The sequence below is a fragment of the Hordeum vulgare genome, chromosome 3H (genome assembly GCF_904849725.1).
Source record: "Hordeum vulgare subsp. vulgare chromosome 3H, MorexV3_pseudomolecules_assembly, whole genome shotgun sequence".
NCBI lineage: Eukaryota > Viridiplantae > Streptophyta > Magnoliopsida > Poales > Poaceae > Hordeum > Hordeum vulgare.
This window is the reverse complement of record NC_058520.1, coordinates 99,240,008-99,257,312: the sequence shown is the minus strand read 5'-3', so window position 1 is coordinate 99,257,312 and position 17,305 is coordinate 99,240,008.

Below are 17,305 nucleotides of genomic sequence, written 5' to 3'. Positions count from 1 at the left end.
CTGATGGATCTTTGGACTCACTCATTTTTTAATCGTTTGAGACATGCGAACCATGCCTATTGGTGTAAACACATGAAGAAACTCCATGCAGATGGATCGTTTGGACTCACTTGATTTTGAATCACTTGAGACATGCAAATCATGCCACATGAGCAAGATGACTAAAGGCCTCGTTTTCCATTGAGATGGAACAAGAAAGTAACTTATTGGAAGTAATGCATTTTGATGTATGCAGTCCAATAAGTGCTGAGGCACGAAGTGGATATCGTTATGTTCTTACTTCACACATGATTTGAGTAGATAGTGGAATATTTACTTGATGGAACACAAGTACGAATTATTGAAAGGTTCAAGCAATTTCAGAGTGAAGTTGAAGATCATCGTGGCAAGAGGATAATATGTCTACGATGTGATCGTGGAGCTAAATATCTGAGTTGCGATTTTGGTATGCATTTAAATCAATGTGAAAATTGTTTCACACCTAATGCCACCTGGAACCCCATAGTGTGATGGTGTGTCCGAACGTCATAGCCGCACCCTATTAGATATGGTGCATATTATGATGTCTCTTATCGAATTACCACTATCATTTTGGGGTTATGCGTTGGAGACAACAACATTCACTTTAAATAGGGCACCTCATAATTCCATTGAGATGACACCGTATGAACTATGGTTTGGAGAAACCTAAGTTGTTGTTTCTTAAAATTTTGGGGCTACGATGCTTATGTCCAAAGTCTTCGGCCTGATAAGCAGACAAATGCATCTTCATAGGATACCCAAAATAGTTGGGTATACCTCCTATCTTAGATCCAAAAGCAAAGTGTTTGTTTCAGAAAATGGTTGCTTTCACAAGAAAGAGTTTCTCTCGAAAGAATTGAGTGGGAGGGTGGTGGAACTTGATGAGGTTATTGAACCAACACTTCAACCAGAGATTAGAAGGGCACATGAAGCTATTCCTGTGGCGCCTACACCAGTTGAAGTAAAAGCCAATGACGGTAATCATGATGCTTCGGATCAAGTTACTACCAAACCTCGTAGGACGACAAGGATACGCGCTGCTCCAGAGTGGCACGGTAATCCTGTCTTGGAGGTCATGTTGCTGGACAACACTGAACCTACGAGCTATGGAGAAGCGATGGTGGGCCCGGATTCTGACAAATGGATGGAGGCCATGAAATCCGAGAGAGGGTCCATGTATGAAAACAAAGTGTGGACTTTGGAAGAACTACTTGATGGTCATAAGACTATTGAGTACAGATGGATTTTTAAAGGAAGACACACGATGATGGTCAAAGCCACCATTTAAGAAAGCTCGACTTGTTGCAAAGATGTTTCCGACAAGTTCAAGGAGTTGACTACGATAAGACTTTCTCACTTGTAGAGATGCTAAAAGTTTGTTGGAATTATGTTAGCAGTTGCTGCATTTTTCAATTATGAAATCTTGCAGATGGATGTCAAAACATTGTTTCCTCGACGGTTTCCTTGAGGAAAGGTTGTATGTGATACAACCAGAAGGTTTTATCGATCCTAAGGATGCTAACAAGTATGCAAGCTTGAGCGATCCTTCTAAGGACTGGAGTAAGCATCTCAGAGTTGGAATATGCGCTTTGATAAAACTGTCACATTGTACTCATGTGCCTCCCTCTCATAGACGTAATATCTTCCTTTTCCCTGATAATCAAAGAGGGAAGGAGCACGCAAATTAACATGCACAATAGATTTGTTGTTAAACATTAGTTTGTAGTTATAATCAGTTGATGTGGCCTTTATGAACTTGTGGTGTTTTATGGCCTCAAAATCTAAGTACTGAGTAGGAAGAATGGGATCATGAGACCGGGGTGACACGCCTTACTTTTTAGCTAAACGGGAGGCATAAATTCCGCCATAAAAATGGCCACTATCAAAGTTACGTTGCAACCTGCGAGCTACGATTGCTCCAAGATTATAACATTTAATTCCAGTTAACGCGGTATGAAGGAGATTCAAGTCTGGGGCACATAAAGTACTACAATCTTGCTTGCCCACTATGCATTTTCCATTAAAGAGTGCTAGGTAACAAATTGAAGGAAAATGTGTACTATTTATTCCACCCTGAGTTACTCCCCTATCTTCACCAAAGCAAAGACTAGTTAAAAATACCTCATATTCATATTTTTGATGGTTCCTCTAGCAAACCCCAATGTGGAATTTTACATGCATCATAAAAATCGTCTAGAGACATAGTGAAGGCATTTTCATAGAGGTCAAAGGAGACTTTGAATTCTAGAGGATAAAATTTAAACCCTTTAGTGAAAGTTTCATCAAGATGATAGTGTTGCGTGCACTTATCTGCGATGAAGGGTCGAGCTCAGTATTATAGATATATTTCTCAAACTCTTCCTTAATGCATGCACCCAACATGAAGTCATCGCTTGGCCAAAGGCAAGATTTAGTGTGGGCTTCTCGCACCGAGCTTTCACTTGGCTCAGCATAAGACCAACGTATCGGAGTCTCACTCGATGATTCTTCCGAGGACTTCCTCCTTGAAGAACTCCTCTTAAACCATATCATTATTCCTACATACAAATTTCTAAAAATATGGGTCACAAAATAAAGTTAACAAAACTTCATAAGAATGATAGCAACTACTCATAGGAGTGCCTATAACCTAGAACAAGCACTCAAACTACTATGAAATTCAAGAATTCAACATGCAAGCTCATCTAGAGCAGCACCTAGAGGAGCTAATTACTTCTAAGACAAACCACTATGGAAAAAACAAATTGAAGGAGTGGGGGAGTTACATACCAAGCAGCAATCCGCCAAAACAGTTTCAGAAACAGAGTTTCAAACAAAGAGATCGAAATCCACGGGTTTGAGGGCAAGAACATAAGAGAGAGTTATACATGGAATTTTTCTGGAGGTAAGTGTTGAAGTGGGATGAAGGAATAAGTGAGGGGACCCCCATGGGACCCACTAGACACCTGGCAGCGCTAGGGGGGCTGGTGCGCCCTGGTGTCTAGTGGCTACCTGGGACACCCTGTAGTGTTTTTAGTCCCATATATTCTCAAATATTCAGAAGAAGAAAAACGTGTGAAAAATTCAGATCATTTGGAGAATATTTATTTTTGGGCACTTTTTTGTTGCATAGAAAATTCAGAAAACAAGATAATCATGGCATTTATTGTATTTTTAACTAAAAGTAAAAGGGAAAATAAAGTGGGTAAAGAGAGTTGTGCCTACTAAATTCATCGACCTCATGCCTCTTGAAAATGATTCATTCACAAGGTTGATCAAGTCTTATTAACAACCACTTCCAAAGAATTTTCGTAAAACACGAAGTTACCTCAATGGGGAGGTGCATATCCCCAACAATAAGTATCTCATATTTATTTTTGGCAGTAGTTGGAGGTAGTTGAAAACTTCCATTGGTGGTAGTAAGAGATTTTCAATAACATTAACACCATTCGCTTGAAATTGTTTCCTAAGGAAATGCACAGTATGTTCTTTACCATTGACATGGAAAGTGACCTTGCTTTTGTTGCAATCAATAATAGCCCATGCATTATTCAAGAAAGGTCTACCAAGTATAATTGACATGTTTTCATCCTCGGGCATATCAAGTAAAACAAAGTCCCTCAAGATACTAACTTTAGCAACAACAACGGGTACATCCTCACAAATACCAATGGGTATGGCAGTTGATTTGTCAGCCATTTGCAATGAAATTTCAGTAGGTGTGATTTTATTCAAGTCAAGTCTTTTGTATAAATAGAAAGGAATAACACTAACACCAACTCCTAGATCACATAAAGCAGTTTTCACATAGTAATTTTTAATGGAACATGGTATAGTTGGTATTCCTAGATCTCCTTGTTTTTTAGGTTCTCCATCCTTAAAGGTATAATTAGCCAGCATGGTAGAGATTTCAGCTTCAGATATTTTTCTTTTATTAGTGAGGATGTCTTTCATGTACTTAGCATAAGGGGCCATCTTTAATAGATAAGTTAAACGAGTACGCAAAAAAGACGGGCCTAAGCATTTTAGCGAAGCATTCAAATTCTTCATCATCTTATTTCTTAGTTGATTTAGATGGATAAGGCATGGGTTTTGAACCCTTGGCTCTCTTTCTTTGCCATGCTTTCTAGCAACAAAATCTATTTTATCATAATGTTTGTTCTTAGGGTGTGGGTTATCAAGATGAACAACAGGTTGTATCTTAACATCATTATATGGTTCTTTGTCATTTTTAGGTTGAGCATCTACATGAGCATCATCATTATCATTATCATTTTCATTATCACTAGGTAAATGCTCACTACCAGATTGAGTTTCAGCATCAGAGATAGAGATATCATTAGCATTAGCAGAAGGTTCTTCTACTTTAGGTTCACTAGAAGTATGCAAGGTCCTATCATTTTTCTTTTTCTTTTTTCTTCCTAGAAGGACTAGGTGGATCAACATTAATTCTTTGTGAATCTTGTTCAGTTCTTTTAGGATGACCTTCTGGATATAGTGGATCTTGAGTCATAGTTCCTCCTCTATTCATTACTCTAACAACATGATCATTCATATTATTATTCATTTCATGAAGTAGCTCACTTTGAGATTTAGAAACTTTTCTAGTTGGGTTTGAACCATAGAAGCATGTTTTCCTACACCTCTTACATCATTGATGATTCTAAATAACTAGTCACTTAAGCGAGCAATCATATCAGAGTTTTGTTTCAATTGTTTCATGACATAGGAGTTGAAATGATCTTGCTTTCTAATATAATTATCAAACTCATATAAACATTGACTAGGATGTTTATTATAAGGGATGTAATCTTCATCAAACTTTAGAAGAGAATTTACCTCCACCACTTGTGGTGGTGTTTTGAGACCATGGATTTCTTCGATAGGTGGTAGATTCTTAACATCTTCAGCTTTAATGCCCTTTTCCTTCATACATTTCTTTGCCTCTTGCATAGTTTCAGGACTAAGGAATAAGATATCCCTCTTCTTTGGAGTGGGTTTAGGCGGTGGTCCAGGAAGTGTCCATTCATCATAATTCTTCAATATATTAGTTAATAACTCATTAGCTTGTTTGATAGTTCGTTCCCTAAAAAACAACTAGCACAACTATCTAGGTGGTCCCTAGAAGAATATGTTAGTCCATTATAAAATATATCAAGTATTTCATTTTTATTAAGAGGATGATGAGGAAAAGCATTAAGTAATTGGAGAAGACTCCCCCAAGCTTGTGGGAGACTCTCTTCTTCAATGTGCACAAAGTTAAATATTTCCAGTAAGGCAACTTGTTTCTTATGAGCAGGAATTTTTTTCAGAGTAGTAAATCATATCCTGGGAGCTAAGTACACAACCAGGACCAATAGTATTGTACCAAATCTTAGCATACCCTTTAATGAGAACGGAAATAATTTGAGAATATAGTAGTAGCGAATTTTCTCATCATGACTAAATAAGGTGGCTATATCATTTAGCTTAGTGAGATGTGACACAATAGTTTCATTTTCATAGCCATGAAAAGGATTAGATTCAGCCAAAGTAATTATATCTTGGTCGAAAGGGAATTTATAATACTTATCGGTAACAAAGATAAGTGAAATAGAAAACTTAGGATCATATTTCATTCTTGAATTCAAGGATTTTTCTTTCAACTTGCATAGTAGTCTCTTAAGATCTTCTCTATCCTCACAAGCAAGAAAGTCTCTAGCAAATTCTACATCCATAACATAACCTTCGGGTATTTCAAGCATTTCAGTTCTAGGATAATCGTTTCTAAGAGGTATTTCAATATTTTTAGTAGCAAAGACTTCATCAATTTCAATAGTATCATCAGTTTTAGCATTCTCAATTTCTTTAGCTCTAGCAAGTTGTTCATCAAGAAATTCACCTTGTGGAACGGTATCATCAAGCAAGGTACTAGCATCATCATAAGAATCATTCATAGTAGATCTAGCTTCATCAATAACTTGCGGCATATCAGGATTAATAGCATGTGGTGGTGGTGTTGCAAGTCCATTCAAAATAGAGGGTGCATCAAGTGTAGAGCTAGATGGCAGTTCCTTACCTCCCCTCGTCTTAGAGGGAACGATATTAGTTCTTAGATCTCCCAGATTCTTCGTAGTGATAAATAAATAGATATCCCAAGTGACCCAACAAATATAGCTATGCTCCCCGGCAACGGCGCCAGAAAGCGTTCTTGATAACCTACAAGTATATGGGATCGGGATAGTTTTCGAGGGTAGAGTATTCAGCCCAAATTTATAGATTCAACACAAGGGGAGCCAAAGAATATTTGCAAGTATTATCAGCTGAATATTCAATTCAACCACACTTGGAGATTTAGTATCTGCAGCACAATGATCACTATCACAGTAATATGATAGTTTTGATAGCAGTGGTAATAGTACCAGCAGTAACGGTAACAGTAGCAGCAGTAACAGTAATAGTGATAGCAATTTTATAGCTGTTGTAACAGCACTAGAAATAGTAGTAACTTAGCAAGCACAATATGTGGAAAACTCGTAGGCACTAGATCGGTGATATTGCTGGATAATATTCGATATAACAGTCACGGCATAGGGCAACATATAACTAGCTCCCGTTCATCGATATAATGTAGGCATGTATTCCATAAATAGTCATACGTGCTTATGGAAAAGAACTTGCATGCATCTTTTGTCCTCCCCTCCCGTGGCAGCAGGGTCCATAAGGAAACTAAGGGATATTAAGGCTCCTTTTAATAGATAATCGGAACAAAGCATTAACACAGAGTGCATACATGAACTGCTCATACTACATTAATCACCGGAAAGAATCCGAATTATTGTCACTTTGGGGTATGCGGATCCTAACATGTGGTAGGTGCATATAACTTGCAAGATCAGGTCAGTACATAGATATAATGGTGAAAACATAAACGGTTCACATCTGAAATCATTGCACTCGATCCCTAGTGACAAGCATTAAGCATAGCAAAGTCATAGCAAAACCAATCTCAGAACATAGTGGATACTAGATATCAAGCCCTAACAAAACTAACTTGATTACATGATGAATCTCATCCAACTCTTCACCTACCAGCAAGCGTACGAAGGGATTACTCACTCCCGGTAGAGAGCATCATGGAATTGGCGATGAAGGAGGGTTGGTGATGACGAACACCGAAGATTCCCCTCTCTGGAGCCCCAAACGGACTCCACATAAGGCCTCCCGATGAATAAGAGGAGGTGTTAGTGGCTCCGTATTGTGGAAGGCAATGAACCTTCCTCCTTGATTTTTTTTCTCTGCAAATAGGATTTTATAGCACAGGAATTAGGGTTAGCTGAGCCACATGGGCCTCACTAGACACCAGGCAGTGCCAGGGGGGCTGGCGTGCCCTGATGTCTAGTGGGCTCATGTGGCCTCACCTCTCGTGGGTCTTGGTTCAAGTATTTTTCATATATCCAGAAAAAATCTCCAAAAAGTTTCATTCCATTACGAGAACTTTTATTTCTGCACAAAGACAACACCATGGTAGTTATACTGAAAACGGCATCAGTCCGGGTTAGTTTCATTCAAATCATGCAAATTAGAGTCCAAAACAAGATCAAAAGCGTTAGGAAAAGTAGATACGATGGAGATGTATCAAATGCCATGTGGCACCTTTGCCATCAGCTCGCATACGGCAAAGGCCTTTGTCGTCGGCTCGCAGATGAAAAAGTGCGTGTATTGCCACTTTTAAATCTGTTTTTTGTTATTCCCTGCATTTTCAAAACACATATATCATATATATATATATATATATGTAGTTTCAAGTACTAATATAGGCCATGTATTCCAACAAGTACTATGTTATATCCAACACAAGAGAATTATTGAACAAGAGAACACATATATACTCTATTAAAGGAACCAATACACATAGTTTCACACTGTTCATCCATGCATAGCTTCACATTGTTCATCAATACAAATCAAAACAAAAAATGAACACTAGCAGTCCATCATGTCCGCTTACATGAAGTGAATCAAATATGCAAAATGGGAATAAACAAGTTAGAAGAAGAAGAAGAATAAGAAGAAGAAGACTAGAAGAAGAAGAAGACTAGAACAAGAAGAAGAAGAAAACTAGAAGAAGAAGAAGAAGAAGAAGAAGTAGAAGAAGAAGAAGAAGAAGAAGAAGAAGAAGAAGAAGTCTAGAAGAAGAAGAAAACTTACCGTCATCGTCCTCACAGATGTGAAGCACCGGGGTTGCTCATGCCATTTCACCTAGAGAAGGGTTGTGTGATGCGGTCCGGGAGTTATTTTGCACCGAAGATCATTTGAAATGTCTCGTTGGCATGATGACACTCAAATGTTGAGACTAGTAACTAATGACCATTCAAATGAAACTCAACGTTCCAACCGCGGGAATGACTAGCATAAGAGGAGGGGTCTCGCCGGTCTTCTTGCACATACACTGCACATTTGGTTTTGATGAGTCAGTCATATTAGTTAGTAATGAAAAAACAAACATTACACGCATGATTTGGCTAATATGAACAAGAAACTTACCACAAGGAGCTCATACATGGCCTGGTGAGCCGCCTTATTCTGTGCCCTCTCCTCCTCCAACAACCGAGCAGTCTTCTCCTTCGCAGCCCGAACCGCCTCCTACTCCACCCGGTCCCTCTCCTACAGAAGTGCCTCGGTTGTTGCTCTCTCTCTCTCTGTGTGTGTGTGTGTGTATCTCTCTCTCTCTCTCTCTGAAGAGAAGCCTGTAACACCACTCCTCATTAGCATTGTAATCATCGATGGCCACACAGACAATGTAATGGAGGAAAGTTATCTGAATCTGTATAACTAACCTAGACGGGGAGATCAACTCGCCATGGACGAGTCATTATCTTAGGACAGGAGCTCGTTTGGCATGCCTTGATCTCCGGGAGAGTGAGAGGACAACATATCAGCCCATCTCCAATGGCTATCAAGCCATGTGGCCTCCCGCCACCGGATATCATCACCCTCTCCGGATCCAAAGGTTTCTGGCTCGGGTTAAAGTCCTCCCCTTTCCTCGCCTTCCCGTCCTCGTTGTACCTCACGAGCTTGTGGTGGGAGGAGATGTTGGTGAACTTCTCTGGATGATCGAGGCCAGACTCAGAGAATGCCTTGGCCTTCTTGTACGAGGAAGTATGGGCCCTGGGATAGAGGTCGTACACATCTCGCACCTCCGTGTTATTGTGATGCCCCTAAAAGAGAGGAACAAAGTATTAGTAAAGGGCTCAAGCTAGCATGAAGAATTAATTGCATGAATCATGAAGAAAACCACATACCTAGTTTCGCCCGAATTGAAATAAGTTGACGCTGCCTTGATGGTGTGGCACGCCAACCATTTAGGCACGTCTATCCTTCGCATTGTCGTGGAAGAATTCACCTTCATATGCGTCTGGGTTAATGTGAGGTTCATAATCCTCTTGATTGGGGGGTCTAGCACGTAGTGGCACTTCATAAACAACATTCCAACCATTCAGATTCCCATCAGTTTGGCAGGCCGACGGTAGATAGAAAACTTGGGTTACCTGTTGGGCCATAATATAGACATTCGGAACATCAAAATGGGTGCTTTGTTTGATTTCGACTAGCCCTATATGTTCACGAGTACTTCTAGTCTCCTTCGGCTGGAACCACTAACATTTGAAGAATACGACGTCCGGTGGGTTTTCACCATAGAATTGAATTTCATAAATTGCTTCAAATCTTCCATAATACTCGGTACCTCCTTGGCCAACATAAAAGACACCACAATTTTTAGATTTTTAGTCGGCCATAGATAGCTCTTTGCTAAAGGTGCGAAAGTGATACCCGTTGATGTTGTATTTCTCAAATGAACGGACCTTATAGTCAAAACTATTAGAGACTTGTGTGAACTCGACGTCCATAGACTCTGAATTAACCTACAAGTTTAATACGAAAGGATTGTTGCATTAGCCAAAAATTAGACCAAGAAATGAAATGGTCCATTAATGATAATTACCGTTTGTTTGAACCAAGAGATGAAACCGGGATAGTCGCCTCCATGCTTTTCCAGAAGCTCGTACTCTTCGACGGAATCCTTTTGGATCACCGCTCCATCCAAGAATTTGGCGATGTATTGACTATATCAAATATCCAGGAATAAGAGTAGTTCAAATGAATTATAAGTTGCAAAAAATGTACCGAGAACTTACTCGATGTACGGCCACCCTTCTGTTAGGTTGTTGAAGATATACAACAAAATGGTCCGCCATTCTTCGACAACCAATGCTATTGGTTTCGAAGCACCGGCTGGCCCTTTGAATAGGCTAAGGTTGGATCAACCTTTTTTAGGGTCGCCAGGATTGTACCGAGGCTTCGGGTTTTGTAAATGACGATTTATGGCTTCATAGAGTGATGTCACGAAGTTTGGCACCTCCTGAGTAATGAATGCCTTGACCATCGATGCTTCAATTCTACGTTTATTACATTTTTCTCTAAGAGTCTTCTGCATCCTCTTAGTTGCAAAGCACCAACGATTTTGCATGCCCCCCCCCCCCCCGATCTTTCATCGGTCGGGTGATGTAAAATCAAATGTTGCATTCGATTAAAGAAGCCCGGTGGAAGGATCTTCTCTAACTTGCAGAGCAACTCTGGTGCCAACTCTTCCATGTCATCTACCATGCCATGCGATAGTTCTTCTGCACAAAGAACACGAAAGAAATAACTCACCTCTAATAGTACTAGTCATTCATCCTCACGAATAAATCCACACAACATCACCGACATTACCCGCTCAAGCCATTTGTGCCAATCATGACTCTTGGGACCAAATATTTTGAATTTTGCAAGACTCGCTCCCTCTTTAGATTCGTTGCATACCCATCGGGGAACATCAACTGCATTTGACCCACAAGATAATTTCCCTCGTAGCTCCCCTTTTTAGATTCAACCAGGCCTATGGCTTCGACTAGTTATGCTTTCCTTTTGATTGTCGCATGTTTTATAACGGTCTATCACATAGAGTGTGCTGATTGACTCTAGTCTTAGGATTATCCTTTAACTTCCCCTCTATGCCGAACAATGTACCAAAAATGGCCTCTCTGATATTATTTTCAGTGTGCATCATGTCGATGTTGTGTGGAAGAAGGAGGTCTTTGAAATAAGGAAGATCCCACAAGCATGTCTTGAGAGTCCACGTGTGTTCCAAATTATACCCCTTGAAATACCCTGTACGCTCTGGATCAGGCTCGAGAGTGTTTAACTGATCCAGGATCTGTTGGCCTGTCAATGCAGGTGGTGCCAAGTTTTTGACAATTGTACCTTTGATAAAGTTATTCTTGTCTTTTCTGAACTGATGGCGAGGATCCAGGAACTGTCTATGCAAGTTGAAGCAAGAATCCTTCCGACCCGCTTGTAGACAATGAAACTAAAGATATGCCTTGCATGTGGGGCATGGGAATCTTCCATGCACACGCCAACCAACGAATAGTGCATATGTCGGTAAGTCATGCATCGAGTACATGTACGAGACATGCATTTTTTAAGTTTCCTTTTCTAGCGTCATCGTATGTCTTGAACCCATTATCCCAAGCTTCTTACAATTCATCCTTAAAAGCCTGCATGTATACATTCATATTCTTCCCTAGATAGTTGGGCCCTGGAATTATCAACGTCGGGAATATCTTCTTTCTTTGCATAATCTGTCCAGGGGGAGATTGAGTGGAATGAAAAATATAGGCCAACTACTGTATTGGGCTGCCAGGATTGAACCCATCCATGGCGATGCAGACTCGATGATGCCTTGGATGTGCCTCTTTATCCGGATGTAATGCATCGAAGTGCTTCCACGCAAAAGCATCCGATGTGTGTACCAACATCTTATTCCCATATGCATCTAGTTCAGTTCTTTTGCCCAATTTGTGCCATGTCATATGTCTGGCTGTCCCTTTGACCATTAAAAGATGTTGAAGTCTTCGTATGATTGGCACATACCAAAGAACATTAATGAAGATTTTGGTCTGCCTCTTCTCACCCATACCATTGTCTACCACAACATACGTGGAAGACTTGCAAATGGGACAATAGTTTAAGTCCCCATACTCAGGCCTAAATAAGGCACATCCATTCTCATAGGAATCTATCTTCTCATAGGGCATATTAAGTACACAGGGTATTTTGTCCGACTGGTACAGGTTTGCATGCATGACATGGCCTTTGGGTAGAAAGCATCCAAATAGTGTCATCATCGCGTCGCAACATTCTCTGCCCAAGTTGAATTGAGCCTTCAGAGCCATTACTTGTGCGATGGTATCCAGCTCACAAAGCTCAGCGTGCTCGTGGAGAGGACGTTTTGAAGAGTCCAACATTTCATAGAAGGCCTTTTCACATTCCTCCATATCATTGTCCAAATCCCGAGCATCATCAAAGTCTTGCACCATGTCTTCGATCACAGTACCATGCTCGTCCGTGCGATGAATAATAGCTCTGGTACGGTGGGCAGACTCAGCATGAAATGTCCACACTATATAATCACACATAAAACCCCTCTTTTGCACGTGTTTACCCATTTCATCATGTGTCATCTGTTTAAAGTTGTCGCGCCGAGGATAGGGGCACCAGATTTTTATCTGTCCATTTGTAAATACGGCTTTCACAAACCCATTTGTTTTTTGCAAACCATTTGTTGGTCATCTCTTTGTGACTAGTGTGACCGGTGTACATCCACGCACGATCATCCATGATGGTACTTGCACTGACAGTAGGTGCACCAAATTCATATTCATCAAGTTATGTAGAATGTAAATACGACTAGATAAAGAACTAATTGCTTTTGTTATTTTTTTATGCCACAATTTTATATTTTACCATACAAAAGGGAAACGGACATTCATGGATTGAATCTATCTCTAATAGGTAAAGATGGGTCCTAATCCCAACTAAGTATGTGTAGATTGGGTTCGTTTCCCATGCTCTCCCTAGATCAAATGCAAAATTTTGGCAGCACCTCCCCGTTGTTCTCGTGATACACGTATCGCCAACGAGCCGGGAGAATGTGTACCTGAAGAATAATGGGGTGGCGCTGATGAAATTTTGCCTCGAACCAACGTAGAGCATGGGAAACGAAACCCAATCTACACGTACCCGGGTTGTCCATGGATAATGTGGACAATTCGGAAGGATCACAATTATAAATATGCAAAGACATGCTTATTTGTAGATGCCACCCTTTCGAACGGGAGACGCCTAGGTTATGAGACTTGACATGAAAATAGAATGAAGTGATGAAGGTTATATATTTTGTTCTCCTCTTTTTCTTCTACTTCCCATCTTCTTCCGTTTTCCTCTTCTCCTCCTTTTCTTCTACTTTCTCATCTTCCTCTGTCTTTCCTCTTCTTCTCCTCTTCTCCTCTTCTTCTCCTCTTCTCATCTCATTCTTATTCTTCTTCTTATTATTATTTTTCCTTCCTTTCCTTTTGCCTCTGCGTCTTCTCCTCTTCTCCTCATCCTCCTCTTCTTCTTGTTCTTCTTCTTGTCGTTTTTGTTCTTCTTATTCTTCGTTTTCTTAGTTTTCTTCTTCTTATTGTTTCTCCTCCTCCTCCTCCTCCTCCTCTTCTTCTTCTTCTTCTTCTTCTTCTTCTTTTCCTTTTCCATTTTTCCTTCTTTTATTCTTCCTTTCCTTCTTCTTCTCTTCTTTTCTTCTTTTCCGTCTAATTTTCTTTTCCTTCTTATTTTTTTATTTTCTTCTTTTCCTTCTTATTTTTTTCTTCTTCTTCTAATTTCCTTTTTCCTAACTAACCGAATTAGCAGTAGCTATCTAACTAATCTAATAAGATGAAAAAATAGAAAAAAACTAACTATTCACCGAAGGGGGTGGCCACGCTTTGGGGCTAGTCGGGCGACGTGCCGGCACGGGCGCCGGGGGCGGCCTAGCGGCGAGGCAACGGGGGCAGAGGGGCAGCGGTGGGGCAAAGGAGCTTGGGAGAGAGAGAGATAGAGAGAAAGAGGTGAGGGTGGGGCAAATGGCCGTTAGAAACCAGATTGTTTTTCGTGTGCTCGCGGACGGCAAAGAGCCTCCAGGAAGACGGCAAAGAGCTAGAGGACGGTCTAGTTGACCTAACCAACCTTGCGGTCCAGTGCGGCCTAGGGGGGCTCTTTGACGTCTACCTTTGGTATCTTTGTCGCCTGCTGATACGTCCATTTTGCATGATGCTTTCATGTTGATATTTATCGTTTTATGGGTTGTTATTATACTCTGTGGAACCTTACTTATGCCTTTTCTCTCTTATTTTGCAAGGTTTATTTGAATAGGGAGAATACCGACAGCTGGAATTCTGGACAAGAAAAGGAGAAAGTATGAGTCCTCTATTCTGCGCAACTCCAAATGCCCTGAAAATCAACGTGGATTTTTTGGGATTTTATAAAAAATACTGGGCGAAAGAAGTGTCACAGGGGAGCAACCAGGGGCCCACAAGCCTGGTTGTCGCGGCCTACCCCCCTGGTCGCGGAAACAGGGCTTGTGGGCACCGTGGCGGCCAACTGGCCCCCTCTTTTGCTATATGAAGGGTTTCATTCAAGAAAAAATCAATCAGGAGCTTTTTCGTGGTTTCGCCGCCGCCACGAGGCGGAACTTGAGCAGATCCAATCTAGAGCTCTGGCAGGACGATCCTGCCGGGGAAACTTCCCTCCCGGAGGGGGAAATCGTCGCCTTCGTCATCACCAACACTCCTCTTGTCGGAGGGGAGGCATCTTCATCAGCACCATCTCCTCTCCAATCCCTAGTTCATCTCTTGTAACCAATCTCCGTCTTGCGACTCCCATTGGTACTTACAAGGTTGCTAGTAGTGTTGATTACTCTTTGTAGTTGATGCTAGTTGGATTACTTGGTGGAAGAGTTTATGTTCAGATCCTTGATGCTATTCATTACACCTCTGATCGTGATTATGATTATGCTTTGTGAGTAGTTACTTTTGTTCCTGAGGACATGGGATAAGTCATGCTAATAGTAGTCATGTGAATTTGATATTCGTTCGGTATTTTGATATGTTGTATGTTGTTTTTCCTCTAGTGGTGTTATGTGAACGTCGACTACATAACACTTCACCATATTTGGGCCTATAGGAAGGCATTGGGGAGTAGTAAGTAGACGATGGTTTGCTGGAGTGACAGAAGCTTAAACCCCAGTCTAAGCGTTGCTTCGTAAGGGGCTGATTTGGATCCACTAGTTTAATGGTATGGTTAGACGTTGTCTTAATTCTTCTTTCGTACTTGCGGATTCTTGCGAGAGGGGTTAATCATAAGTGGGATGCTTGTCCAAGTAAGGGCAATACCCAAGCGTCGGTCCACCCACATATCAAACTATCAAAGTAAAAAACGCGAACCATATGAACATGATGAAACTAGCATGACAGAAATTCCCGTGTGTCCTCGGGAGCGCTTTTCCTCTTATAAGACTTTGTTCAGGCTTGTCTCTTGCTACAAAAGGGATTGGTCCACTTGCTGCACTGTTGCTACTACTTGTTACTTGTTACTTTTCTCTTGCTACGATTCACCTCACTACACCATCACTTGTTACCGCTACTTTCAGTGCTTGCAGTTATTACCTTGCTGAAAACTGTTTATCAGAGCCTTCTCCTCCTCATTGGGTTCGACACTCTTACTTATATAAAGGACTACAATTGATCCCCTATACTTGTGGGTCATCAAGACTCTTTTCTGGCGCCGTTGCCGGGGAGGAAGCGCCTTTGGTAAGTGGAATTTGGTAAGGAAACATTTATATATTGTGCTGAAATTTATTGTCACTTGTCACTATGGAAACTGTTCCTTTGAGGAGTTTGTTCGGGGTATCTTCACCACGAATGGAAGCACGAGGAGTTGTTCCTCAACCTTAGGTACCTACTGAAAATATATTTTATGAAATTCCTTCGGGTATGCTTGAGAAACCGCTGGCTAATCCTTTTACAGGAGATGGATCTTCACATCCAGACTTGCATCTAATCTATGTAGATGAAGTTTGTGGATAATTTAAGCTTGCAGGTTTTGCCCGAGGATGAGGTAAATAAGAAATTCTTTCCTTTATCTTTGAAGGATAAGGCGTTGACATGGTATAGGCTATGTGATGATACTGGATCATGGGACTACAATCGGTTGAAATTGGAATTTCATCAAAAGTTTTACCCTATGCATTTAGTACATCGTGATCAGAATTATATTTATAACTTTTTGCCTCGTGACAGGGAAAGCATAGCTCAAGCTTGGGGGAGGCTTAAATCAATGCTATATTCATGCCCCAATCATGAGCTCTCGAGAGAAATTATCACTCAAAACTTTTATGCTTGGCTTTCCCATCAAGATCGTACCATGCTTGACACTTCGTGTACCGGTTCTTTTATGAAGAAGGATATTGACCACAAGTGCAATTTATTGGAAAGAATCAAACGTAACTCTGAAGATTGGGAGCTAGAAGAAGGTAAGGAGTCATGTATGAATTTCCAGTTTGATTGCATTAAATCTTTTGTTGAAACAAACACTTCTAGAGATTTTAGTGCTAAGTATGCACTTGACTCTAAGATAGTAGCTTCTCTATGTGAATCTTTTGCTGCTCATGTTGATCTTCCCAAAGAGAAGTGGTTTAAATATCATCCTCCTGTAGAAAGCAACATAGCCAAAACCAATGTAGTTGAGGAGAAAGTCATTGCTTTTAGTGATCCTGTTGTTCCTTGTGCCTACACTGAGAAACCACCTTACCCTTCTAGGAAGAAGGATTATTCTAAAGCTCCAACTGTAATACGTAGGGGTTACATTAGACCACTTGCACCCCCTGAGGAAATTAGAGTTGAACCTAGTGTTTCTATTATCAAAGATCTCTTAGCCGAAGACATAGATGGGCATGTTATCAAATTCTGCGAGGACTCTGCTAGAATTGCTAAACCTCACGCGAAAGACAAATACGGACCTGTAGTTGGCCTGCCCGTTGTTTCTGTCAAGATAGGAGATCATTGTTACCATGGTTTATGTGATATGGGTGCTAGTGTTAGTGCAATACCCCGTTTCCTATATGATGAAATCAAAGATGACATTGCACCTGCTGAGTTAGAACCCATTGATGTCACTATTACGCTAGCTAATAGAGACACTATTTGCCCTTTGGGAATTGTGAGAGACGTAGAAGTCCTGTGTGGTAAGACGAAGTATCCTACTGATTTCCTCATCCTTGGTACTGCACAAGATAGCTTTTGTCCCATCATATTTGGTAGACCCTTTCTCAACACTGTCAATGCTCACATTGATTGCATTAAACAGACTATCACTGTTAGTTTCGAGGGTGTGTACCATGAATTTA